The following is a 25,359-nucleotide window of genomic DNA, read 5'->3' on the forward strand; positions in this document are numbered from 1 at the left end:
CACTATAGCCACGCTTACCTGGACAAAGCCCTCGTCATCAGGGGCGAGGCTACAGTAACCAGCCGCCGACAAGACCCCCAAGCGGTGGGGCCGTCCTGTCGACCAAGAGGCCGGCAGCTAGCGGGACCCACCAGTCGGCGGGCCCGAAAGGCCGGCGGAGAAGTCGGCGGGCACAGACAGTGACGGCTGGGGCCCGCACCCAGCCGGATTACTATTGTACCCCTGGGGGGTAGGCCTATATAAACCCCCCGGGGCACCCATGCAAAGGGTTGGTCTCATAGAGTTACACACACATCATATAGAGAGGAAAGGGACAGCTAGCCTTGCTCTTCTTCTCCCTCGAATCCGACGGCTCAAGGAGCACTTGTAGCTACTCGTTTTGGTCTAGTGATCACGCGGAGACCCCGCAGAGCAGGACTAGGGGTGTTATCTCCACAGAGAGCCCCGAACCTGGTTAAGATTCGCCGGCGTGCATGTCTTCGCCTCATCCCGTTTCCAGGCACCGGCGACGTCTTACTGGCTCCCACAATGATAAGCCACCCATTGGCAAATGTCGCACCTACCACCCGACATTTGGCGCCCACCGTGGGGCTAGGTGCACCGTCGTCCGGAGACCTGTTCTGGATGGGAACCCTTTTTCTCCCCCGCGAGCGCAGCTAGCCTGCTGCGCCCAATGGCGCTTGCCCCGACGCGCTGCAAGGCGTCGACGATGCCTGCGCAGCGAGTTGCCTTGCCGATCTGCTCGGCGAGACTCGCATCTCCGACGAGCCCGCGTCGGACGCTGGCACGGACTACCCCGAGAGCCGCCTCGTCAGCCGCCTCGACCAACTTCACGTCTCCGGCGAGCCTGTTGTAGACTTGGAGTCGGTCGGCTCCACCGACCCGATGCTTGTCGATTCCGACACGGCATCACTCGACGCCTACTCCTCCGACGTGGTGGTCTTCGACGACCCTCTCCCTCGAGCTGACAGCGGCAGCAGCGCTGTCACCGAAGTGTTGGTCATCAGCCACGTCGCCAACTCGGGCGAGAACACCCACCACGCCCTGCGAGCGGCAATGCACGACTTATCCGTCCCCATCCCGGCCGACGTCGACGCCGAGACCTTGGAGGCACGCCGCCTCGCCCGCATCGCGGAAGGACAGAAGATAGCCTCCATGAGACGCCTCACCGAGGCTCACCAGCGTGAAGTCGACCGCGCCGCCTTTGGCACGCCACCTCGTGGCGGGCCGAGCCGAGCCGGCTTCGTCCAGAAGCGCGGCGCGGCTATCGCAAGCATGCTGGGGGCAGACCGCTCCGTCTACGCCACCCCGCTCGAGAATCTGCGAGCCGCTCAGGCGGCCGCTGAAGAGCTAAATAGGCTGGGAGCCGATGAGCTCCCCTACATGACAAGGCGGATCCAGCAGCTGACCGATGCGGCCTCAGAACAGCACGAAGCCGGCGGTCGCGCTGAGAGTCCTCCCCCGCGCCGGGAGCACGCCGCGACATCCCGGTCGCCGACTGCGAGCGGCGCCCGCGTGAGGAAAGACAAGGAGCCGGCTGCTAGCTGCAGCCGGAATCGTATCACCATCGAGCGCGACGCGGAAGGCCGCCCTCGAGCGGTGGAGCGCCAAGGAAATCCGCCTCCTCCCCCGCCTCGAGGGGAGAGATACCCCACCCCGCCGCCTGTCATGCATCCGACTCTTGGTGGCCGACTAGGCCACCGCGAAGGAGTCGGCGAGAACGACGCCCGCCACCGGATCGACCGCCTGGCTCGGTCCCTGGTGCTAGAAGAAGAAGACGATGTCGGTCCGCCATGCTTTGGCCCCCGCGTCCGCGACGAGCCCTTCCCCAAAGGGTTCTCGCTCCCCAAAGACACGCCTAAGTACAACGGCTCTGTGAAGCCAGAAGATTGGCTCATCGACTACTCTACTGCTGTCAGCATAGCCAACGGCAATCGGCGCGTAGCCGTGAAGTACGTCCCCCTCATGCTACAAGGCATGTCGCGCACCTGGCTCAATAGCCTCAAGCCCTACAGCATCAACAGCTGGCTGGACTTCACGGAAGTCTTTGTCCGTAACTTCAACAACACGTACAAGCGGCCTCCCAAGCCTCGCCAGCTCTCCCTATGCGTCCAAGGGCCAAACGAGTCGACCCGTGACTACCTCACGCGGTGGGCCGAGCTCCGCAACTCCTGCGAGGGGGTGCACGAGGTTCAGGCCATCGAGTACTTCACCGCCGGGTGCCGAGAGGGCACCCTCCTCAAGCACCGACTCCTCTGCGACGAGCCGGCTACCCTCGACGAACTGCTGATCATCGCGGACAAGTACGCCACGGCCGACTCCTCTATGAAGACCGAGCTTTGAGTGGACGCCTCTGGGAAGGTGATCGCTCCAGCTCCCAAGACGCCGGCTGGCGACTCCAATCGGCGCCCCCACCAGAACGATCACAAGCGCAAGGCCCCTATGCCACCCTCCACCAGTCGGCAAGTGGCTACAGTTGAAGATGAGTAGCCAGAAGAGCGGCCCGCTCCCAAGAAGAAGGGTGGAAGGCCGGCATGGCAGCCGGCTTTCTCCTACGAGCAGACTCTCGACGCCCCCTGCAAGTTCCACAGCGGCGCGAAGCCGTCCAACCACACGACCCAAAAGTGCCACTGGCTCACGCGAATCTCCAAGGGCGAGGGGCTGGTGCCGCCTCCGCCTCCCGACCCGCCGCCTCCAGCCCCCCAGCAGCCGGCGGCTCGACCAGTAGTCGGAGCCATTCAAGATGAGTTCCCTGAAGAGCACGCCGCCTACGTCGTCTTGACAAGCCAAGTTGAAGACAAGCGTAGTCGGCGCCGTCAGCACCAAGAGGTCAACGCAGTCGCCTCTAGCACCCCCGAGTTCATGCACTGGTCCGAGAAGCCCATCAACTGGAGCCAGGCCGACCACCCAGAGGTGATGCCATCCCCTGGCTCCTATGCACTAGTCTTGGATGTCACCCTCTCTACGGAGAGGCGAGCTGCCCGATTCTCCCGCGTCCTGATCGATGGCGGAAGCAGTATCAATATACTGTACCGCGATACCATGGAGAAGCTGAACATCAAGGCGAAGCAGCTCATGCCAAGCCGGACCGTGTTCCATGGCATCGTGCCCGGCTTGTCTTGTTCCCCGATCAGCAAGATCAAGATGGATGTTCTCTTCGGAGACAAGGATCATTTTCGCCGAGAAGCGATCTGGTTTGAGGTAGTGGATCTGGAGAGCCCCTACCATGCTTTGCTTGGCCGACCTGCTCTGGCCAAGTTCATGGCTGTGCCCCACTACGCCTACCTGAAGATGAAGATGCCGAGCTCGAAGGGGATCATCACTGTAGCCGGCGACTACAAGAAGTCCATCGAGTGCGCTATGGCCAGCAGTCGGCTGGCCGAGTCCCTCGTAGTGGCAGAAGAGAAGAAGATGCTGGAACGGGTTGTGGCCATGGCCGGCAAGCAGCCGGCCTTGTCCCCCAACCCCAAAGATTATGATGCGCAGGGCTCCTTCCAGCCGGCCAAGGAGACAAAGAAGATACCTCTGGACCCGGAGAACCCGGGAAGGTTTGCAGTCATTGGGGGCAAACCTGGACAGGAAATAGGAAGGCGAGCTCGTCGACTTCCTCCGTGAGAGTCGAGACGTCTTTGCATGGTCCCCAAAGGACATGCCGGGTGTCCCGAAGGATTTCGCCGAGCACAAATTACACGTCCGAGCCGACGCGAAGTCGGTCAAGCAGCCCCTCCGCCGACTGTCAGAAGAGAAGCGAAGAATCGTAGGAGAAGAGATAGCCCGGCTCCTCGCTGCTAGCTTTATTATGGAAGTATTTTTTCCAGAGTGGCTTGCCAACCCCGTCTTGGTATTGAAGAAGAACAACAAGTGGCGCATGTGTATAGACCACACCAGGCTCAACAAGGCCTGCCCCAAAGATCCGTTTGCTTTGCCACGGATTGACCAAGTGATGGACTCTACGGCCGGATGCGAGCTGTTGAGTTTTTTGGATGCCTATTCAGGGTACCATCAAATCAAGTTGGACCCAGCAGACCGCCTGAAGACTGCCTTCATCACACCATTCGGAGCTTTCTGTTACCTGACTATGACATTCGGCTTAAGGAAAGCCGGTGCCACTTTTCAGCGTTGCATGCAGAAATGCCTCCTCAAGCAACTCGGCAGAAATGCCCACGTCTACGTAGACGACATTGTGGTGAAGACAGAGAAGCGCGGCACCCTGCTGGAGGACCTCAAAGAAACATTTGCCAACTTGCACCAATTCCAGATCAAGCTCAACCCCGAGAAATGCGTGTTCGGAGTACCAGCCGGCCAGCTGCTAGGCTTTCTGGTCTCCGAACGCGGCATCGAGTGCAACCCTGTGAAGATCAAGGCCATCGAGAGGATGGAGATTCCCACCAAATTGCGAGATGTGCAGAAGTTCACTGGGTGCCTGGCTTCCTTAAACCGCTTTATCAGTCGACTAGGAGAGAAGGCTCTCCCCTTGTACTGACTCATGAAGAAGTCCACTCACTTCGAGTGGAATGACCAAGCCGACCAAGCCTTCCATGAGCTGAAGAAGATGCTGACCACTCCACCTGTCCTGGCGGCGCCGACTGAGAAGGAGCCCATGCTCCTCTACATTGCCGCGACTAGCCGAGTGGTCAGTACAGTTGTCGTGGTCCAGCACCCGGAAGAAGGCCGAGCCCAGCTAGTCCAAAGGCCGGTGTATTATCTAAGCGAAGTACTATCCAGCTCAAAGCAAAACTACCCGCATTACTAGAAGATGTGCTATGGGGTGCACTTCGCCGCCAAGAAGCTGAAGCCCTACTTCCAAGAGCATCCCATCACGGTCGTGTGCACCGCCCCGCTTGCCGAAATCATAGGCAGCCGGGATGCATCCGGCCGGGTGGCTAAATGGGCCATTGCATTGGCACCGTACACAATCTTCTACCAACCCTGCACCACCATCAAGTCCCAAGCGTTGGCCGACTTCCTCGTCGACTGGGCTGAGACCCAGTACCTACCACCGGCTCCCGACTCGGATGCACTTCGACGGGTCCAAGATGCGCACCGGCTTGGGAGCCGGCATCGTCCTCACCTCTCCCAAAGGCGACAAACTCAGATACACGCTGCAAATCCACTTCGCCGCCTCCAACAACATGGTTGAGTACGAGGCGCTCATACATGGGCTCCGGCTAGCCAAAGAACTCGGCATACGTCGGATCCTGTGTTATGGCGACTCAGACTTGGTGGTCCAGCAGTCATCTGGCGACTGGGACGCCAAGGATGCAAACATGGCGAGCTATCGATTCCTCGTCCAACAGATCAGTGGGTACTTCGAAGGGTGCGAGTTCCTTCACGTACCTAGGGCCGACAACGACCAAGCAGATGCCCTGGCACGGATCGGCTCCACCCGACAGGCTATACCAACCGGTGTCTCCCTCCAGCGCCTCCTCAAGCCGTCTCGAGAGTCGGACTCTATCTTCGTACCGCCTGTCCCCGATGCAGCCGGATCCGACTAGAGGAACCCCGCAGGCGGTACGGGGACTTCGACAACCGGCCCGGGGACTGCCGTAGTCGCACCCGGCTCGGGGACTTCAGAACCCGGCCCGGGGACTGCAGCAATCGGCCCGGAGACTGCAGCAACACAAGAAGCGGTGGCCGACTCCAATTCCACGCCACCCGGCCCACCCACCCGAGTCATGGTGGCCGTACTAACAGTAGAAGAAGTCACAGCTCCATCATGGGCCTAGCCCATCCTCAAATTCCTAGTCAACAGAGAGCTGCCGACTGATGAGATCTCAGCAAGACTAGTGCAATGACGAGCCGGAGCATATGGAATAATAAACAGAGAACTTGTCAAGCGCAGTGTCACTGGAGTCTTCCAGCGCTGCGTCGAGCTAGAGAAAGGAGTGGCAATCCTCAAGGATATCCATCAAGGCGAATGCGGCCACCACGCAGCCTCAAGATCACTTGTGGCCAAAGCTTTCCGCCACGGTTTCTTTTGGCCGACTGCTTTGGAAGATGCCAAAGAGATAGTCAAGAGCTGCAGAGGATGCCAAGTCTTCAGTTCCAAGCAACACCTGCCGGCTTCTGCACTCAAGACCATTCCCCTCACTTGGCCCTTTGCCGTCTGGGGACTGGACATGGTGGGCCCATTCAAGACAGCCCGCGGCGGCTTGACACATCTGCTTGTCGCCGTGGACAAGTTCACCAAGTGGATCGAAGCGAAGCCGATCAAGAAGCTGAACGGGCCGACTGCCGCGACGTTCGTCACCGACATCACTACTCGGTACGGCGTACCGCACAGCATCATCACCGACAATGGCACAAACTTTGCCAAAGGAGCACTGGCACGTTTCTGCGCGACGCAGGGCATCTGACTGGACTTAGCGTCCGTTGCCCACCCGCAGTCAAACGGCCAGGTCGAGCGAGCAAACGGACTCATCCTCTCCGGCATCAAGCCCCGACTGGTCGTACCACTGGAGCGATTGGCCGGCTGCTGGCTCGATGAGCTGCCGGCTGTCCTCTGGAGTCTGCGTACTACCCCTAACAAGTCAACCGGCTTCACTCCGTTCTTCCTTGTATATGGTGCCGAGGCTGTCATCCCAACCGACATCGAGTTCGACTCGCCTCGGGTCACCATGTACACGGAGGCGGAGGCCAAGGAAGCGCGAGAAGACGGTGTAGACCTGCTGGAAGAAGGCCGGCTGTTAGCACTCAGCCGGTCCGCTATCTACCAGCAGGGGTTGCGCCGTTACCACAACCGCAAGGTCAAGCCAAGATCTTTCCAGGAGGGCGACCTTGTGCTTCGGCTGATCCAGCGAATAACCGGCCAGCACAAGCTCTCGGCCCCTTGGGAAGGCCCTTTCATCATCAGCAAGGCACTAGGAAACGACTCCTACTACCTGATCGACGCGCAAAAACCAAGAGCACGCAAGAGGGATGATTCTGGCAAGGAGTCGGAGCGACCATGGAACGCGAACCTCCTGAGAAGATTTTACAGTTAAAAGCAGTATGTATCATGCTACCCTTTTGTATTAAGTACAAAAACAATAGGCCCCCCGAGGGGCACTCGGGGACTGCCTTCATTTATCTATGAGTGACGAGTGTCATATCCATGAATGTATTATTACATTTCATTTTTTGTCTGGCACCGGGTTCGACTAGTCGGCCCGGGGACTGGCCGCCTTAAGCTATATTAAAGTTCTACCTGAAGTCAGACAAGTAGTGTGCTGGCTCCCGAGTCCTCTCTTGTTGAAAGTCGTAGCTCGAAGAACCGACTGTCCGACTAGCAAGAGCCAAGGTAGAAAGGATGCCCACATGAAAAACGGCTAAGGACTAATGAACTTGTATAGCGAAAGGACGGCCTCCAACCACGCTTGCCGGCTGTCAGAACAGCCGGCTGGCCGGCTTCCCAAACACTTCGCTATAATCCAACAAAGTTAGAGTACTTGCCCTCCCAACTGGCCAAGCACTTCTCTAGCCATAGATTGCAGAGCAACTGTCTGACTGGGGAGGCGGCAACCAAGGGAGGGCGGCAAAGGAAACAACAGAAGGATGAAAAGCAAAGAACAAGGAAAAGCCAAACACATGCATAGTCATATCTACATATAAAGCCCCCAACAGGCCGGCATTCAACATAGTTCGAATACACCCCCAGTGGGTGGAATTGTGCAAACTTAACAAAATACTGTTCTAAAAGTGATAAAACAGGAAAATAAAGATAGCAGACCAGACTAAAGGCACGGTGTGGAAGCCGGGTTGGTCGGTGCAGACGGCGTCACCAGCTGAAGGAGTGGCCGGCTAGCGGGTCTCGGCTTGATCATCGCCAGCAGCAGGCGGTGCACCCGCGCGTGCCGTGTTGCTGGAGGCACGGTCAAGCTGAGGCTGGCCGTCCGCTCCACCATCCGGCCCGGCGTCTTCACCCTCCTCCTCCTCCTCTTCGCCCTCGTCGCTGGAGTCGATCTCCTCCGCCGAGTCTTTGCTGTCTGCCGGGTTCAGCCCGAACCATTCCTCCTGCTGGGCAACACCGTTGTCGTCCACCTCAGGGGCGAAGGCGCTGGTGTCGGTGTAGTCGGCGATCGCTGAAGCCCGCCGGATGATAGCCGGCCGCGCCGGCTCCAACTCCGTGTCGGCCTGCTGCCGCCAGGTGGCCAGCTGGTCCAGACTCAGCCCGGGATACCAGGCCTTGACGAACTCCAGCGCCCGCCTGGCGCCGGACCGAGCCGCCGAAGCCTTCCAGGCTTCGAAGCGGCCGACCGCCACCTCCAGCCAGTCGCAGTCCGACTGGGGGTGCGGGGAACCACTTCGCCAAGCCAGAGGGCGGCCAACATCTGCGCCCCGACACGTTGAAGCCGGCGGAGCAGGCGATGAGCCGGCTGGAGGCGGGCTTGGATCGCCAAGAGCTGCTCCTCCAGCGACCGGCGAGCGTTTGGCGCAATCTCGGCGCCAGCCTGCCTCTGTGCTTCGTGGCGGGCCTCGATGATCTGGTTGGCGGCGGTAGAGTAGCCAGGGAAGTACTCTGCGCAAGAAAGAAAGAGAAAGAAGAGAAAATACCAAGTCAGAAAACGAGCCAAAACGGCAAGCGGCAAGAAAGGACAAAGAAGAAGGCGGCTTACCGTCAACCAAATCTTCGATCTGGCCATAGCCATTGATCAGCGTCTGCTTCTCTTCGACCCAGCTAGCCGCCTCTGTCTCGTACTCGGCCTCGAGGGCGGCCTCGCTGTCCTGCACCACCTTCAGGGCCGCCTTGTGGCTCTCCTCCTGGTCGGCCAACCTCTTGGCCAGGCGGTCACGCTCCTACGCCAAGGCGGCAAACTCGGCCTCGTTAACACGGAGGGCAGCCTGAGACCCTCCCAGCTACTCCCGCAGACTGGCGTTGGCCGCTGTAAGGATGGCAGAGTAAAGGAAGCAATAAGAAGAAGTCGTCAAGGAAGATCCGACCCGACTGCTCAGCAGTCGGCCCGAATCTCGGGGACTACACCCAGTGGGTGCGCTGACGCGCCCCCACGTGAGATAAAGGACGAAGCACTTACCCCGGCTCTCAGATAGGTCAGCAGTCTTTTGGGTCAGCTCTCGAGCCTGGGAGTTGAAGGCAGCCGCGCGAAGATTGTGGTAGTCCTGCAAGACAGGCAGAAGAGCGAAGTAAGAGCAAGAATAGCAAAACTAGATCCGCTAAGAAGTTCCAAGCCGCCTGCTCAGCAGCCAACTCGGAACTCGGGGACTGCACCCAGTGGGTGCGCTGACGCGCCCCCACAGAAGAAACCAAGATAAAAAAGCAAGAAAAGAAGACTAACCCGGATGGCCGCCCGCGTCGCAAGGAACTCGTCGTTGTACTTCCTCAGCGCCGTAGCCTGGGCTTGAAGCCGGGTCCGGACGTCCTGTGCGGCCACATTCATCACGGCCGTCCCTCTGCCCGGCGTCCACCCCGAGCTGGCGCTGGCCGCCTCCATATCCTGGGCCGACGAGCTGGAGCCCGCGGCCGGCTGCGGCTCCGATGCAGCCTTCTGCGGTTTTGATGCGGCCTTCCCCGTGCGCTGGCACGACGGCGTCCGGACCACCAGGTCAGTCCTCGCGGCCGGCTCGCGACCGGCCGATTGCACAGGCGGCAGGTCAGGCCGGCCGCCTTGAGTCGCCCCAGTCGGCGGGGCCGGTGCCGCCACCCTCTCTAGGATGACAATGTCGTCCTCCCTCTCCAGCCCCGGCTGGTCACCGCCGGCTTCTTCTGGCGAGGGCTCTGGGGCCCCAGGCGCCGCGAAGCGCAGTGGGGTGACCAGCAAGGCCCCCTCCGCCATTGCCGCAGCCGCAGCCTCCGCTTGGGCCTTGGCCACGGCGTCAGCGCGCACCTTCGCCGCCTCCTCCTCCTGCGCCGCCTTGGCGGCGGCCGCCCTCAATGCTTCCGCCTCCCGCGCCTCCCGGTTCTCCCGCACCTCCCACGCGTTCCGCTCCGTCGCCGCCTGAAGATCGGCACGGGGGTCCACGCGGCGAGTAGTGCTCCCAGATCCTCCCGGCGACCCAACGACGGAGGCGGCAGCAGCCCGCTCGAGCGACAATGGAGCCCTGGTTTTTTTGGAGAAAAGACAAGGACTCATGAGCTACCAAAGAAAAGAAAAAAGAATACACGAAGGAGTATATACTTACGCCGACACCGTCTGCGGCTGCTTCACCGCCTTGCGGAAGCGGGCCGCCTTCGCGGCCGCCTCCTCCCGCCTGGTCGCCGCTGCCCCGCCTCTGGGCTTCTTCGGCTGACTGCCGAACAAGCCCGGCGCGGCATGACGCTTTTGCCCGCCGCCCCGAGCAGGCGGCGCGGCGGAGGAACCCGCGCCGTGGCTAGGCGCCGGCTGGCGGCGTGGGACGATTTCTGCCTCGTCATCGTCCGGCCAGTCGTCGAAGCTGACTCCAAGCCCGGAGCCGCCTGCCTCGCCGCCGGCTTGGCCACCGCCTGCCTCGGTGTTGTCGTCCATAGCGGCAGCCCCCAAGTCGGGGTCCTCCAGATCGTGCTTCGCTCGGTCGGGGACGAATCGGCGCTCCGCGTCCGACCCGCCTGTAGGCCGAAGAAGAGGGCTCTGTCGAGACAAGCCGACTAGTCAGAGTCGGCCAAAAGGAACTCGGCGACAAAACTGAGAGAGGAGAAAGAGAAAAAGAGAACATACCGTGGGCGGCGGGTGAGCTCGGCAATACGGCTCCTTGCCAAACTGCCACTCTGTGGAGAGCTTGCAGTTCGCAAGGTAGTTCACCATATGGGCCACTTCGTCGTGCGGCATGTCTTTGGTGCACATCCAACTCGGGTCGAGCTGGCCGCTCATCTGACAGATCAGATGAGGGCGGCTCTGGAGCGGGAGCACCCGGCGCGTGACGAAGGCGGCCAGCAGGTCGGGCCCCGATAAGCCCTCCGACTGGATCATCACCCGCAGTCGGGCGACAGCTGCGGCTCCAGCCGGTGTCAGCGTCACGGCCCGATAGGACCACCGGGGCCGTCTGCCCGCCGGTGGGCCGGCTTTGTAAGCCGGCAAATTGACGTAGTCGCCCTGCGGGGCGACGTTCTTCACATAGAAGTACGACTTCTGCCATAGCTTCACCGACTGGATCAGCGTGATGACGGGGAAGGGGTTGTCGGCAGTCACCCTCTGCATCGCGATGAAGGCGCCACTCTGAGCCGGCACACCCTGCATGCGCATGCCCAGCTTGGACTGAAAGAACTCCCCCCAGAGCTCGAGGGTGGGGAGGACGCCGAGGTAGCCTTCGCACAAGGTGACAAAGGCGGACAGCAGCACCACCGTGTTCGGGGTGAGGTGGTGCGGCTGGAGTTGGTAGAACTCGAGAAAGGAGCGGAAGAAGACGCTCGCGGGCAAGCCGATGCCGCGCAAGAAATGCGAGCGGAAGACTACCCGCTCGCCTTCCTCCGGCTCCGGTGTAATCTCCTTCTCCGGCGCGAGACGGACCCGCTCCTTGTCCGCGCCGGGCAGCCGCCGCGTCTTGTGGAGGAACTCGACGTGATCCTCGTGGACGTTGGAGCCGTCCCAATCCCCGCCGTACTGCATCACGGCATAGGGCTGGCGAGAATGAGCGCGGCGGCGGAGAATCGAGTGGTAGAACGGTGCGGCGGCGAGGCACTGTTGCAAGAAAGAGCAGAAGGAAAAAGATGGCGGAGAGGAGAGGGGCGTGCGAGCGCCTGCCGCTTCCCCCCTCCCCCTACTTATAGCTTCGCATGGTGAAGCCGAGGAGGCGAGGCGTGGGGTGAGACGTGGGATTAACTGCACCCACTTCCCCCGCGCCCCGCGATTATTACGCCCTAAAGGCGTGCCGAAACCGCCGCAGGAAGACGTGCGGGCGGCTTTGGGCCGCAGAAAATCCGCGCCAGGGCCCGGGCATAGGAGTGGTGGGCCCCCGACCTGCGGCGACGTCTCGTCGCGCGCGTGGGCTGGCAGGCTTTTTAGCCAAGGGATGCCACGTGGTTCGCAAGCAGCAATTGGCCGTCTCGCGGCCCGATGCGCGCGCTGGCAGACTCCCGCCTTTCGACTTCAATTTTTTTTCCGCCAAGACGGCGTGCCCAATCGAAGCCGGCTCCCGGCTGCCGACTTGTCAAGATAGGAAGCTGACCGAGTTTCTCGACTTCCCCCAACCTCGAAGCTCAGTCAGCTTCGGGGAATACTGTCGGAGTAAATGGCCACGGGTAGCCTAACCGACTCTCCCTGGCTCCTCAAGAAATTATCAGGCCGTTTTGAGCCTTCAAGCATTCGAAGCACAGGGCCGCCTTCCCCCGGCCGGCTATCCCAGGGGCCGACTCTCAGAAGGCGACCCATTCCCAGAAACCTCCCCCAAGATAGCTACGAGATGGCCGACTCCAGGAAGCCGGCCATGAAGAACGCCGACTCCCAAAAGCCGGCCATGAAGAACGCCGACTCCAAGAAGCCGGCCAAGATCGCACCCACCAAAACTACGCCCACATAACGAAGATAAGACGGGGCGTGGCCACAGTACAGCCCACTACCCCCGAATCCCGAAGCAGGCATGGCCACAGGACGCCGTACGGGTCAGCCATCTCCCGTCCGGCGCGGCACTGTAGCCATGTTGGCCTCGACGTCATCCACGACAGATGCCAGTACGGCCCATGGGCGGCGAGCCCCTTTAGCCAGAGAGACGCTCGAAGGCAGCCCGGCCTCCCCTAGTCGGCCAGGGGCATAGCCGGCCCCCAGAAGCCGGCTACTCCCCTCCCTCGAAACATGCGCCACATTAAGGAGACAAGACAAGGTAAGGCTACAGTGAGAGCCCACAAGGCGGCATACTATAGCCACGCTTACCTCGACAAAGCCCTCGTCATCAGGGGCGAGGCTACAGTAACCAGCCGCCGACAAGACCCCCAAGCGGTGGGGCCGGCCTGTCGACCAAGAGGCCGGCAGCCGGCGGGACCCACCAGTCAGCGGGCCCCAAAGGCCGGCGGAGAAGTCGGCGGGCACAGACACTGACGGCTGTGGCCCGCACCCAGCCGGATTACTATTGTACCCCTGGGGGTAGGCCTATATAAACCCCCCGGGGCACCCATGCAAAGGGGTGGTCTCATAGAGTTACACACACATCATATAGAGAGGAAAGGGAGAGCTAGCCTTGCTCTTCTTCTCCCTCGAATCCGACAGCTCAAGGAGCACTTGTAGCTACTCGTGTTGATCTAGTGATCATGCGGAGACTCCGTAGAGCACGACTAGGGGTGTTATCTCCACGGAGAGCCCCGAACCTGGGTAAGATTCGCCGGCGTGCATGTCTTCGCCTCATCCCGTTTCCAGGCACCGGCGACGTCTTACTGGCTCCCACAATGATAAGCCACCCGTTGGCATATGTCGCACCTACCACCCGACAAGAAGGCAGTTCGTCGCTGCACCCATGGATTCGCCAGGCGGTTCTCCTCCTCATCGGGGCTGGGAGACCTTGGACGACGATCCTCTGGGAGAAATCGCACGCCGCTCCGACGTCCTCACCGCCGCAAGACTCGGTGCTTCCTGCACCAAATTTTTCAAGACACTGCTTAAACAGGCTTGGGAAAAGGCCATGCTTGTTGGTCTTCCATGCGTCCTCGAGGAGAAGGTTCTTCTATGGGACAATCCTTCGAACAGTCCACCGCTCCCTGGCCATGGTTGCACGTTGACTCCGCTAGAGTTGCCGACGTTGAGAGGTAGTCGGATTTTGTCCGATGAGCAGGTCAGTAATGGAGTTTGATCATGTAGTACTTAGTTATTCCATTTCCATCCCGTAATTTCTCCGCTGCCCACCGTCTTATATATAGGTCTGGGTCGGTGCCAACGAAGATTGGCTTGCATACCTCCGGTCGGATACCACCATCATTTTGCACAACATCCACAGCAGTGCGGCCGTTCCGGTAGACCCCTTCTCCACCATTGGGATCGGCCTTCCGGACTGGCTGGGCTTGAATACGTATGATGATGCCTACATGAGATTGAAGAAGATAGCAATTGCGGACCCGTCGACAAAGCGACGTGGCTACGACGATTACTATCTCATCGCGGTGTTCGACATAAGGATTGCCATCAATGCAAGAGGCAGTAACGGCAGAGGCTGGCGGCGGCATATTTGTACCCCTACACGTTCGAAGACGTCGTGCGCCATCTAGGCCGCATCTTCACGGTGACAAGCCAGGGGACTTGTTTCATCTGGTTACCATCCTACGGTACGGGAGATTACAAACGGAATGCACAAACCATCATTTGCATCCCTAATGGTACTCCATTATTTTGCAGGGACCAGTCATCCCCCGATCAAAATAAGATCGCCGATCCTGGATGTGCATTTGCATCCGCGATTCGGTCTAACCTGGAACCTTGTAGCTGACTTTGGCATATTGGGATCAACTATCTTAGCAGTCGTTACCCATGGTACCACTGATGTGCAACATGGTCACACAATCTACCACGATCGGACCGTCACCATCTACCCAGGTATTCCATTTTTTAACCCTCTCGCCTTCTCTTTCATTGTTGTACTAGTAGTATACTTTGTAGTACTAGTAGGAGTACTTTTTACCTTGGAGGACGCGTATAGCTAGCTAGGCCCTTGAAGACTTGAACCCACTAGCTGCCACCATTTTTGTTTTTCCATGTCTTACTATCTCATCCATGTAGCCAAGAGTGGCTATATATAATAAGCCGGTTATTTTATTTCCTCTATACCGGAGTAGTACTATTTGCTGCACAGTATTACTGACCGCCATATTTGAGCACAACATTATTATGCATGGACCTTGACTATGTACGTCACCATTTGTCCAGATCTGGGATCCCGCGTGTACCAGATGAACGGCGCCGAGTTCGACCCCCGTGATGCTACGTGGGTGCCGAGGAACACTCTCGGAGAGTACTCGCTTTTCATCGGGGACAACTACCCCATTGTGAAGCGGATGCCACCTTCCGTGCACGAGACGGAAGGCCTGCCGTTCATGAAGCATGGTTGTGTCTTCAGTGCGCACCGCCGGATGAACGTCATGCTGGGACACGCTATCCCTGATTTATGCCGCTTCAGCTTGGATGAGTCTCCATCGTGTGGAACCGGACTAGAAAGCTGCGACAATGATTCCCGTTGCCCACCACTATGGATCGTGCCATCCATGAAGAACACCTGGGACTGGAACCTGGAGGAGGACATGTAGCCCATCTATAACGTGTAAGTGGAGTACGGTAATTGTGAACGGTAGCGCTGTGAATATATGTAGACTAGTCGTGCACAAATTTATCACATGAATTGGAGATGAACTTGTGTGGCATACTGGAATTTGTCCTTTAGAATTTATTACTAGTAAATGTGTTATGTGTACGTGCAACTTGTGTGGTTGTTGCACGGGCTCCAACACGCTCCTTGAGAAAAATAAGGTGGCACAGCTTTGGATATACGTGACGTGGCGGCATCATATAGTAGCATCGTTCGCTATAGTTGTAGTACACTCCTACTAGGACGACAACTCCTATAAAACCTTGCGCTTGGCTCTTTGCCTCTTCGGGAGGTTCAATAGTTCGTACTCGCGTGAACCTTGCACTTGGCTCTTCGCCTCTTCGGAAGGTCCAACAATGATGATACTACAGTACAATATGTTCTGGCAATCTGACACTGATTGAACTGCTGCACGTCCACCGCGAGGGCGAGGGCGAGGGCGAGGGAGAGGGATAGGGAGAGGGAGAGGGCGCTATAGTCAAAACCCTCTCCTCGTCCTGCGAACCACCACGCGCGTGGGTGAGGGAGAGGCGTAGTAAGCAAGTTTCTCCTCGTTCGGCGAGTTGACGAGACACATCAAAGCAGTACTAGTACTAGTAGTAGTAGTCCATACTGCGTCCTTTCCGATTAATATGGCTTAATTTGAAATGAGAAAAATACACTGGCGATCAACGTATGTAACAATACGCTCTTTACGGTCACTACATATAGTTTTGCGGCGATTATACGATCACTAGCTCATCGTAGAGCACCATATTGCACCCTACTGACCGGCCACATAGTCGACATGGCACTTTGTTGACTGGTTAAATTTTCACCTGGTTTCTGGGTCCCACCTGTCAGTTGGTATAGCAAAGAAATCAGTTAAACAAAACTTTACGCAGGCGCGACATGAGTCCAACCCTTGCGCGCGAACCGCCCTGGCTGTGTATGTGAGTGCATGCACGTGTCCTCCCTCGGTCTTCCAACAAAGAGTGTACATCGGCTATAAAACAAAGAGTGTAGTACATGATGTACATCTACACTTCCAATGCATTTAGCCTTTAATCTAAATCGATATTGATTGACTAATGCACCAACTTGTGCTGTAGGTATAGGCTACATGTCTATCCTTAATTACAGCATGCAACGGCCTTCATTTAATCTTCTTATCTCAATGGTCGCATGCACACATAAGTCTGCTACTTTTGGGCGTTAATTATGCCCTGGTCAATGTGTAAATCTCTAAATGTACAGTCTTTCACGGACGTAGGGAGTAGGTTGAGCACTTGAGCGTGAGCGTGTGTGTTGCGTCGTGTGCTGTGTGCCGCATGGGTGCGTGATTGTTGCGTGCGTCCATGTGTACTCCCTCCGTTCCTAAATATAAGTCTTTTTAGACATTTCAAATGCAGTACAACATACGGATGTATGTAGACATATTTTCGAGTAAAGATTCACTCATTTTGCTCCGTATGTATTCACTTGTTGAAATATCTAGAAAGACTTATATTTGGGAACGGAGGAAGTACGTGTGAGTGTTGCATGTTGCATGCATGCATGCATGGGGCTTACTCCCTCCCATTGACATGTTCATATTTCAAGCTTCCTCTGTTCCCTCCATATGGTGATACTCCCTCTGTTCCCAAATAGTACAGAGTAAAAGCCTCCCTCTGTTCCCAAATACGAAGTATTTGTCTTTCTACAGATTTCAACAAGTGACTAGGTACGGAGCAAAATGAGTGAAGTGAGCGTAGAGGCATAGGGATACTGTAGAAAGGAAGTCCTTGCGATCCATTATTCCCCATCTCGGTCAGAGAGAACTATTCAACTAGTCTTCGCAGTGAAGTGACAATACACGCTGCAGCAGATGGGACACGTAATTAATAAGCTGAACCAGCGTGTTGGTGTTACTAAATCAGCCTTACCCAGTACTGCCATCATGTTTGCCAGTAGAGCACGCTTCCGCAAATACGCCTACGCACCTCTGTCCTCCATTAACTGACATATGGGCCCTGTTGTGGTAGACCCACATGTCATCGGTGTAACTATTTACACTCCGAAGGACGGTATATCCTGGTAGTAGTACTAGTAGAACTGAGATTGAATGCACTTTCTTCCCCGTCTTCCACTCTTCTTCCTCCTCTCTTCTTCTTCCTCCTCTCTTCCCCATCGTCGGCCGCACACCATTTACCCCCGCTCATTGCTCGCCCGCCCGCGCCATCTTCCTTGGTAGCTCGCGCGTACCGTATCCCCCCGCTCACTGCTCGGCCACACGAGGAGAAGCTTCTTCGCTCGCCCGCCCGAATCCACTTCCCCGCTGACTCGCAGGCACCGAAAACCCCAATGGCAGAACCGACTGACAAGCACAGCCGCGATTGGAATTCCCTCCCTGATGTTCTCTTGGAGCAGATCTGTAGTCGTATGGACCTACTCAGCACCGTCCGTCTGGCCGCATGCTCGGTGTCTTTGTACCGTCTACTCGTCTGCAACCGGCCGGCTCTTTTCAAGACACCCTGCTTGCTGATGCCCGGTCCTCGCAGGTGGCCTAGCCACCGACTTGACGATCCTACGGAGGTTGCCGTGGTTCCCCTCGACATGCTACCACTACCCGTCCACCTGTCCTTCATGCGCGGCCACTACTGGGCGGGCATGAAGGCCAACTGGATCGTCCTCATCCACCACACCGGTAGTCCGTGGCGTCTCGTGGATATCTACACCCAGCGAGAGATCACCCTTCCATCGTTGGATACCGCCGCCATCGAGCCTCGCGGCCCGCCGGACACTCCTGCCTACTACGCACGAGACGCATCAAGCTTTTGGCTCGACCTCTGTTTGCAGAAAGTTGTAATCTGCGAAGTGCCCACACCATCAGAAGACTACATGGATTACAAGCTCATTGCCTTGTTCAACATGGGATTAGTCTATCTGGAATCCGGTCGCCATACATGGTTATGGCTCATCATCAATCCTGTTGAGGCAACATTTCTGTCTGATGCTATAGTGCACGATGGCATCGTTTACGCGGTCGACGCACAGATTGGCTGACTATACTGGTGGAATCTATCGTCGTGTAATTGTTCTATCTCATCTCATCTTTACCTTATGAATACGACTGCCTGTTCATTTGTTACAAATTTAGAATGCATAGCATGTCTATAACCACATCATTGCTATATGTTCCTCTCATTTCCTAGATTTTTATGACCACACATGTTATTGTTAGAGTTGATATGAGAACAATTGGCATCTAATGATTGTTAGAATACATATTATGAGCATAACATCATGATTGCTATATGTTACTCTCGTTTACAAGATTTTTATAACAACGCATGTTATTGCATAGAGTTGATATGAGAACAGTAGTAGTAAGTGCTATGGTAGAATATGAGTAGGCGCTGTCATAGCTGTTTTCCTCTCATTGTTACATGATGTTTGAACCATGACATATTGCTAGAGTATGAAATCCATTGGCTTATTTTTTTAACTTGGGGTATGATTATGACCACGACATTGCAATTCTCTGTCTATGATATGTGTCACTGTTATAATAATCTTAATTCCACACATACTCTGAACATGATTGTTTATTTTTGTCCTGTCTCCAATTTGAATTGTTGTAGCAGACGCAAATGCGCTGGCCTTCATGATTCCAGGACCTGGAATCATACCAGCCGATGGGTGGTGGTTTATCGCTCGTTCAGCTGACGGCGGTCATTTGATGCTCATTCGCACGTACCAAATTGACCAAACCATTACATCAAACCACATGCAGTACAATGTGTGGGGCGTTCGTGACATTGATGGCTATGGCTGCTTCGTGTTCGAGAAAGATCCCAGCTCCGTTGGGCCAGGCGTATTCAACTAGAGGCGGGTTTACAGCCTCGGCAACCACTCCTTGTTCCTCGGGCTCAATTATCCGATCATCCAACCAATCATCGATCATATCACCGGCGATGATTACTGTGCTATGCAACTTCCATTCGCGAGGGGGGGCTGTGTTTACACATCATACCATGGGTTTCATGAATCACCATATCCAGAGATTCGTCGACACAGCTTGTTGCCAGATAATCTTCAGTGTGTGAAAGGCATCAAGCTTCCATGTGATGGATGGCTTTTGCAAACCCGACATGCGGCGATGTGGTTCATGCCAACAGCAAATATGCACAACTTGATTCGTGCTGATATCTAGACTGAGCCATGTATTCTGCTGCTGTAGCACGACCCTCTTTTGTTGGATATTATGTACTGTTGTTAGTTTGAAGCACTCCTCTGGTTTGAAGGATAGATACCTTCCTGGGATCAAGTGCATCCTAACTCACCTGCGTAGGATGTACTGATAATGATGATGGAGATGCTGTGCAGAAGCCATATATATATATATATATATATATATATATATATATATATATATATATCAGTTAGGCTTCAAGTGCGTACTTGTTAGTTAAACCTATGTATAAATTGTGACACTAAATACGACTAGTAAGTAGTACAGTAGCAGTACTAGTATACGTCGGTCAAATTATTCATCATGTCCACACATTGAATTGACGTGACAACATGCTGCGCGTGAGGTGACACAAGAATCCCGGCGGCGTGTTCGGGTATTCTGGACTTCAGATTTGGAGTACCACTTATCTGTCGAAATCTTTCATCATTCACTTAAAACAGTCGATTGATCATACATTGAGTACCATATAACTGGAATTACCGATAAGTCGAAGAAGGATTGGCCGGTGCTGTCGGCTGGCGTCAAGTTCGATCCCACGGATCAGGAGCTGATCGAGCACCTTGAGGCCAAAGTGAGTGCTGACAGCGCGAGATTTCAGTCTCTCATCGATTTGTTCATACCAACCATCGACAGCGAGCACGACATATGCTACACCCAACCTGAGAAACTTCCAGGTAAGACACCGATCGGCCGTCTACTTGCACAAACATATTCCTTTGTTTGTAGCTCTATTTTTCTTTTTAGACGCGGACCTGGTGAAGCAATTACAATTTGACAGTTAATAAAAAGTGAAACAAGTGACTGCAACATGCCAAAGATGTTATGAAAATGCCAACTAGGTACACTAAAACCTGTATTCCACAATATTGTAGGTATCACACTGAGTGGCCTAAGGAAGCATTTCTTCCAGCGCAATTCCAGGGCGTTCAAAAGGGGCACGTGGACGCGTCGCAAGATACAGTCGGAGTGCGGCATGCACGCGATGTGGCACAAGACCGGCAATAAATTGCCGATGATGGTCAATGGCCGGCAAGACGGGCAGAAAAAAGGTTCTGGTGCTGTACACCAACAAGAACATCGACCAGCAGAGGACCAACTGGGTGATGCACCAGTACCACCTCGGGGACCTGGAGCAAGAGAAGGAGCAGGAGCTGGTCCTATGCAAGATTTTCTACCAGACGAACACTAGGGCCAGGAGTAAAAACATTATAAGTTAGTTTGGTATTGGTAGTTGTACTACCTTGTCGTCCGCAAGTTGGTATTGTTGTTAACGATCTTTTGGTATGAACTTGCATTTGCTTCCAACCATCATACCGAGGGTCGACGTGGATATAAAGCTGAATCATTTGTTTCGAAACGAATTTTCAGGGACCTGATTTTTATTTGATGGGTAGCATAAGCACCCGTCGTTCGAATTCCCAGTTCTCCAATTTTTTCGAAACAAGTGCATGCACTTATTATCACGATAAAAAACAATATCCGTGCTGCATCCCAGTTATCAGTGTGTACTTGCAGAATTCTCTCGTTTATTGAGCACGTATATTGTTTTTTTAGGTCGAGCAAGTTTCAACTGGGCTGTAGACTGCCCAGGGTTGGTTTTGTTTTTAACAGGCCCAGCCCATGACGACAACGGGCACAAAGATCCAGTAGGTATCTACTGGCCTCTGGCCCGCCAGCGTTAGTTATATTTTGTCTTACAACATCCGCAGGCAGTTTTTTTACTGAATCAAAGACACATCCCAGTTCTATTTTCCTCTTGAAACGCATGTCCTACATCCGCTTTCTAATCTCTACCTATAGTTTTACTAGTTCATATACACATATAACTATATTGAAAACACATAAAATTCCCTTTTCATATTTACATCCTTATTATTGTTGTTTTTTCCCACCCAGCGCTGATTTTTTTACCACTGGTTTTCCCTTAAACCAACTCAATTCTCCCACGTTTTATTTGCTTACAAAAACAAAACGATTTTTTTGGCAAATCAATAAGTTCTTAAAAAATGTTTATCATTTCGGGATTACAACAGTTCGGACTCCACCAAAATATGTAAAATAAGGTTGAACTTTTTGACCATGGTCCTGGGCAGAAAATGGGCTGTAATAAATTACTTAAGAATTAGCAAATGGGCTGCAAATTATAAAAAATAGCAAATGGGCTTTATGTTGTCTGCCACAGATTTGGAGGCTGACTTGTGGGCCTACTAAGTGCATGCGTACACAAGATTTCTCAAAAAAGAAACTTAGTCAACAATCGACTCTACCAGCGTCCGACCGTTAGATGTCAATCTAACAGCAATCGTGCTTCTTCAGTCTCTGATCTTCCTGCCCCAGCCGCCCAAACCAGCGCTGCCGGAACCGCCTGCTCCCGCCTCCCGTGGCCGGCAGTGCTGCCGGGCAGGCCTCACGGCCCCATCATACTCGCATCCCTGGCCTATCTATCCCTCTACTCACCCACACCTCCTGTTATTTTCCGGCGATGGCAGCCGAACCAGTCAACCCTCGTACTCTCCACTGCACGGGCAGCCACTGCCGTGTCTTCCCCGGCTCCGTGTCGTTCCCTTCGTAGGGCTCGCCGTCGTCCACCGCCCTGGTGCTCTCGGCGTGGCGTGGTCAACGATGTCCATCCAACGGCCGTAGTGCCTCTTCAACCTCTGGTCTTCTTGCCCCAGCCGCCCAAAGCAGCGCCGGTCGTGCCGCATGCTCCTTCCTCCCGTGGCCGGCTGTGCTCCGCGGAGGGCTCACCGTCCCCATACTACTCCCACCGCTGGCCAGGCCATCCCTCCACTCACCCACTCCCCCTGTTATTCTGCGGCAACGGCAGCCTCACACCGCAGCCGAACCAGTGAACCCTCGTACTCCTCTCCGCGTGGGCATCCACTGTCGCGTCTTCCCCGGCTCCGCGTCGTCCCCTTCCTAGGCCTCGCTGTCGTCCACCGCCGTGGTGCTCTCGGCGCGGCGTGGTCAATGTGGTCAACGAGCGACTTCCATCAGAAGAGTACTGTACGTGGAGAGGCTGACAGCTGGGTCCACGGCAGCCGCAAGGAAGTGCCTCCTTATTACCCGCAAAATAATTATTCCTCCACCTGACAGCAGGGACCCACCGGACGGGCCACCAGTATTTCGCGGAAAAAACGTTTGCCCCTGACTGCTGGGACCCACCGGACGGACCATAGTATTTCGCGAAAAAGCGTTCCCCCCGCTGTCAGCTCGGACCCACCGGAAGTGCCTCCTTATTACGCACAGAAAAATGAATACCCCCCTGCTAGATGGGACCCACCATGGGGGGAGGCTGACTTGTGGGCCTACTAAGTTGACGGGGATGGAGGGCTTTGTCAACTTAGTCAATATGAACGATTCTAGCTCCAGTGACCGTACGATGACCATCCAACGGCCGTAGTGCTTCTTCAACCTCTGGTCTTCTTGCTCCAGCCGCCCAAAGCAGCGCCGGTCGTGCCGCATGCTCCTGCCTCCCGTGGCCGGCTGTGCTGCCGCGGAGGCCTCACCGCCCCTACTATTCCCACCGCTGGCCAGGCCCTACGGCGACGGCAACCTCACACCGCAGCCGAACCAGTGAACCCTCGTACTCCTCTCCGCGCGGGCTTCCACTGCCGTGTCTTCCCCAGCTCCACGTCGTCCCCTTCCTAGGCCTCGCCGTCGTCCACCGCCGTGGTGCTCTCCGCGCAGCATGGTCAACATGGTCAAGGAACGACTTCCATCAGAAGAGTATTGTACGTGGAGAGGCTGACAGCTGGGTCCACGGCCACAGCCCAGTTTTTTGTGATTTTCCAAGTAAGTCGCTTTGTCAGGCCTGTTGGGCTGCAAATCATTCAAGACGAGGAGAGCTTTCATTCGGCTAGCCGAGAAAATGGCCCATCAGTAATGAGAAATGGGCTGTACATTTTTAAAACACATCAAACCGGCAATTAGTTTCAAATATCTTTTTTTTTCATTTCGAGATTTTAAATTACATTAATTTTTATGCGTGGAGAATTTGTTGGATTTTATATTGATATACATTTATTTTTTAAATCAGTTTGAATGTGAGTCGAAATTTCGGGATTAAAAACAGTTCGGACTGCACCGAAATATGCAAAATTTCGTATAATTTTTTAACCGTGGCCACAATATGGGCTGTAATGCTAACAAAAAGAATATGGGCTCCAAAAAAACTTAATAATTAGCAAATGGGCTTTAAATTATTAGAAATAATGGCAGATGGGCTGTATGCTGTTTTCCACAGATTTGAGGCTTTCCTAAAAAAAGGTTGACGCACAAGCAGTGACTGTTGGATGGCCATCCAACGACCGTCGTGCTTCTTCAATCTCTGCTCTTCCTGCTCCAGCCACTCAAACAAGTGCTGGCGGGACTGCCTGCTCCCTCCTCCCCGCGGCCGGCTCTGCTGCCGCGCAGGCCTCACCGCCCCACCGTACTCCCATCGCTGGCCTAGGCATCCCTCTACTCACCCACACCTGCTGTTATTCTCCGGCGACGGCAGACGAACCAGTAAACCCTCGTACAGTCGTACTCCCCTCCGCGTGGGAAACAACTGCCGAGTCTTCCCTGCCTCCGTGTCGTTCCCTTCCTAGGCCTTGCCGTCGTCCACCGCCCTGGTGCTCTCGGCGCGGCCTGGTCAACGTGGTCAATGACCGACATGCATCTGAAGTGGACTGTACGTGGAGAGGCCGACAGCTAGGTCCACGGCCGCACGCAACGAAATGCCTCCTTATCACGTGCAAAATAATGATTCCTCCACCTGACACCAGGGACCCACCGAAAGGGCCTCTGTATTTCGCGAAAAAAATGTTACCGCCGCTGACAGCTCGGACCCACCAGCTATATCTTCGCATGCAAGGAAGTGCCTCCTTATTACGCAGAAAAAAAGAATACTCCCCCTGTTAGCTGGGACCCAGTATAGTGGCAGGCTAACTTGTGGGCCTACTAAGTTGACGAGGATGGAGGGCTTTGTCAACTTAGTCAATATGCACGATTCTAGCTCCAGTGACCGTACGATGTCCATCCAACGGCCGTAGTGCTTCTTCAACCTCTGGTCTTCTTGCTCCAGCCGCCCAAACCAGCGCCGGTCGTGCCTCATGCTCCTGCCTCCCGTGGCCGGCTGCGATGCGGCGGAGGCCTCACCTCCCCCTGCTACTCCCACCGCTGGCCAGGCATCCCTCTACTCACCCACACCCCCTGTTATTCTGCGGCGACGACAGCCTCACACCGCAGCGAACCAGTGAACCCTCGTACTCCTCTACGCGTGGGCATCCACTGCCGCGTCTTCCCCGGCTCCGCATCGTCCCCTTCATAGGCCTCGCCGTCGTCCACCGCCCTGGTGCTCTCGGCGCGGCGTGGTCAACGTGGTCAAGGAACGGCTTCCATCGGACGTGGACTGTACGTGGAGAGGCTGACAGCTGGGTCCACGGCCGCAGCAAGGAAGTGCCTCCTTATTACGTGCAAAATAATTATTCCTCCACCTGACAGCGGGGACCCACCGAACGGGCCACCGTATTTCGCGAAAAAACGTTTCCCCCCTGACTGCTGGGACCCACCAGCTACACCTTCGCACGCAAGGAAGTGCGTCCGGGCAAAAACAAAACAAAACGATTCACCCCCCTGACTGCTAGGACCCACCAGCTACATCTTCGCACGCAAGGAAGTGCCTGACAGTCGGGACCCACCTGGTCGAAGCGTACGTAGCGTTGTCATTCTGGTCGCGAACGTGTACGTACATATATACTGGTGGATGTAGAGGCGCGCATGTGTCGTAGTAGAGGCGCGCACGTAGCATGTACACGTACGTACAGCGGCCAGGCTGCAAGAAAGAAAATACGGCCACGTATGTGTACATACGGGCGGGGTCTCGAACGCCTACTCGCGCATACATACGGCGAGGGCTCGTTGACATGGCTGGGTTGGAACGGAGAAACAGCGTCGTCGTCGTGTTCATG

Source organism: Aegilops tauschii, chromosome 6 (assembly GCF_002575655.3).
Source record: "Aegilops tauschii subsp. strangulata cultivar AL8/78 chromosome 6, Aet v6.0, whole genome shotgun sequence".
NCBI classification, from domain to species: Eukaryota; Viridiplantae; Streptophyta; class Magnoliopsida; order Poales; family Poaceae; genus Aegilops; species Aegilops tauschii.